The sequence below is a fragment of the Halyomorpha halys genome, unplaced genomic scaffold (genome assembly GCF_000696795.3).
Source record: "Halyomorpha halys isolate HHAL.00 unplaced genomic scaffold, Hhal_1.1 Scaffold786.1, whole genome shotgun sequence".
Classification (NCBI taxonomy): domain Eukaryota; kingdom Metazoa; phylum Arthropoda; class Insecta; order Hemiptera; family Pentatomidae; genus Halyomorpha; species Halyomorpha halys.
In genome coordinates this window covers 131,596-135,013 of record NW_027105723.1, presented here as the reverse complement: position 1 = coordinate 135,013, position 3,418 = coordinate 131,596, and the positions used below count along the sequence as shown (strand labels likewise).

Here is a 3,418-nt window from a genome sequence, read left to right as displayed (position 1 = left end):
TATATATATAAAGTAAGGGAACGTATCGCGATCGAGATGAAATTTTTAATGAGAGTTTCCGACGAAAATACATGTGTTGGGGGTGGCTGAGCCTAAACTTTCAAGTCTAGTAAAACGGCCTGTGTCAATCAAAACTCTTAAAATTTCATTCATTTTTTATTTTTGGATGACGTTTTTGACTACATCTTGTCCATTTTCCAAATCAATACTTTTTTATATATATTTATTGAAATTTACAACTGTAGATTATAATAATTATAATCAGTAAATTTTATCACAGTTATGATGGTGCTACCCATTGGTAGCACTCTAATTAAATCTAACACTAAACATTGTCAACAATAGTCATTTTATATTCTCTTAACTATATATGGAGTACATAGTAAGGGGAAATGCACGGCTTGAGGTCACCCGAGTCTAATTACCCAGTCTCAGGAAACAGTGTGTAAGATCAGTATAGCTTAAATTTCAAAAATTTAAATTACTTATTTAGGGTAGGATGTTACAGCAACTGTTTCGTTAAAATCGATCAATCGTAAAGGCTACTTTGTATAATCGATTTTGCTCTTTTTAAAGATTTTCTCAGAATCGTCTAACAACTTTAACCATACTCGGCAAAGCAATGTAAAATTATTGGTCTTTAATATCAAATTGATCTTATTGTCATTGAAATAGTCTAACCGGGTTTAAATTCGTTTTGTTAATATCTAAATCACCCTTTATTTTGTAATTAAATAATACTTGTGCCGGAAAGGGAGTAGTAATACGGACGCATTATATACACCCCGAAAGCCAAATATTTTAGAAAACTAATATTAAACCTATAGACGTGCGAGTGACGATCCCACCCAATAAAAAAACCATGTGAAGAACTGTATTTCCCTAGCACATCGCGTGCGCCTTTGGACCTCCACGGTCTGGCGCGCCAATAATAATAATAATAATAATATTAAACTAATATAGTCGTAAAATGTAATGGAGAACGTTAACAAAAACGTTAACTAGCAAGTGTAATTTTATTAAAATTAATTATATTTTGTTTGTTCACCTTCTCCCTTCTAATCAATATATTTTTTAATTTATCCTAGGTAATAACATTAGGAATGGAATGGGGGGATTGAATATAATAAACAATATATATTATAATTACAGATAATTCTGTATTTCCTCATTTAATTTACACATGTCAGCATAGATAAACAATTGAGATTTTTCTCAGGTCCCTGAGTGTGTATTTTTTTTATTTATGTATTTCTATTTACAACTCCACATTACAATACATTTAATCTCAGTTAAAATGGAATGATACAGGCACGTAGAGAAACTACCCATTAGTAGCACTCTAATGACTTTTTACATTAGTATGTCTCGTGGTCTTCTTTTTAGGCATCAGAGGACTGTCAGGAATGTAAGAGGAAGCAAGGTTTGAAACTAGTGAGTTTGGGTGGTCAGGGAGTTTATAATGGAAGGCATGATATCTGGTTCGGGCTAGATCGGTTGAGTGTGAATTTGCTAGCACAATCCTTCATTAGATTGAAAACTTAAGAGCTGGTGTATAATTAGACCAAATACTACATATATATGTAGTATTTAGTCTAATATATAAAATATAATATTCCACTGCAATTGAGTACTTTTTGTTCATAATATTCTATATTTCTATTAAATTTATACAAACTATTATAGTTTTGTTTCATGCAGGTTACTGTTTTTTATTCGATACCTTCTAAAGCTTTAAAGGGGCCCTCATACTGGAAAGTCATTTGAATGTAAACCATTGATATAATGTTATAATGACTGTCTATGAAGGCTGTAAACACCTCTTCAAAATTTTGTCAGTGTGAGGAGAAATATTGAAATATTTAATAATAAAATTCACAACATTGTAGACTGTTATGAACAGTTTTAAAATTTATTGATTGAAATTTACAAAAAAATAAATACAATAAGTATATGCGATAGATCTTTCAGAACAAATGATCATCTTAGGAACAAACCAATGGGGGTACTTCAATCATTGCTCTAAATTAGAAGATCACTTAGCCATCTTCTTTTCAGATGCTTTGGAGGAATATCAGGGATTGGTAAGGATATGAGATTAAAATCTAAACGGGTTTGGGTGGGTAGGGATTCTGGAATGAAGGGAGGTATATTTATGTTGAGCCAAATCTGCATGGATGAGTTTATTTCTGACGTAATAAAGTTCATCAAGGATTTTAGATTGTAAGTATTGGATACGGGAGGATTTTGATGGTTTGGAGCACCAAAAATCAACTCTGTTTGTCCAAATAGGTCTGACTATCATCAGTTTTGAGCATCTGTGAAATAGTTGTTGTAGGATTCTACGAGCAGTTTCTTGTCCTTTTAGTCTAGTAACACAGAGTTATGGAATCCCCATTGGTAAGTTTCTTGTCAAGATGAAGTCCTAAGTAGCAACCTGTTCAACATGCTTTAGTGGGATATTAAAAAAATATTAAAAAATAATTGATACAGTAGACCAGGAGACTAGAGGTTTACAATGGAGAGTGAAGGTAATCTCATGGGATTTATTTTGATTCAGAAAAGTTAGACAATTTTTGCGGACCCGTATAAATTTTGTAGGAGAGAGAGAGAGAGAGCTGACAAAATATTTTGCAAAAATTCTTCACTCTGATAAAGGCATTCGCCGCTTGTCCCAAGATAATTTGTCGGTGCCTGCTCGGTTGACGAAGAAGGTTACGACGGCCAAGGGTTGGTCTATTTTTCAACCAATTCTTGACTCACATAAATTTTTCTTATAATTATAATAAAAAGTTTCTAGCAATGATGCTTCAATGCAACTATGAAACTGGCATCCTCCAGGTCAGATTTTGATAAGACGATGTATGCAGCTATAACTGAGTGCAACGCGAGGTGGAGGCAAATCCTATGTTATGCAGGATGCTGAGTTAAATGGAATGCATTTTATTAATATTTTCAGGGGTAAACTTACAAACCTTAATTTTTTCATAATTAAAATCCTTATCCCCTATCAATAAAATGTAATGAAGGAAAAATATAATGCATTTTTTTATTTTGATAATATTGTCAGTTATAAAAATACAAATCTTAATTTTTCTATCATTAAAATCATTTTTCCTATAGCTTTTTTTAGTTACGCCTTTCAAGAAGGCCTCTGTCTTCACACGTCTCAATAAATCAATGATACTTAAACATAAGTTGCTCCAATATGTAATCTTTTATGAGAAAATAGTCTGTACAAAAATACAAATGTACAAAGATGAATTTTTCCATTATTCAATTGGAAGTGGCTTAAGAGATTTAGAAAACAATATTTCAAGAAACAAACCAACTGTTTAGTTTAGGTATTCCCCGGAGTAAAAATTGGGGGATATTACCCAAATTAATTATTATATTGGTAAGCTGGTTTAAATTAAGG

The 3,418-nt window shown here is 32.0% G+C and overlaps 2 protein-coding genes across 3 annotated transcripts in view; both read left to right on the top strand.

Moving 5' to 3' along the window:
• The window catches only part of LOC112211838 (uncharacterized), a 157,986-nt gene that overhangs the window by 70,404 nt on the left and 84,164 nt on the right, over positions 1-3,418 (top strand). The window lies entirely within an intron of this gene.
• The window catches only part of LOC106686165 (uncharacterized), a gene marked incomplete at its 3' end in the record, with an annotated part of 82,208 nt that overhangs the window by 1,414 nt on the left and 77,376 nt on the right, over positions 1-3,418 (top strand).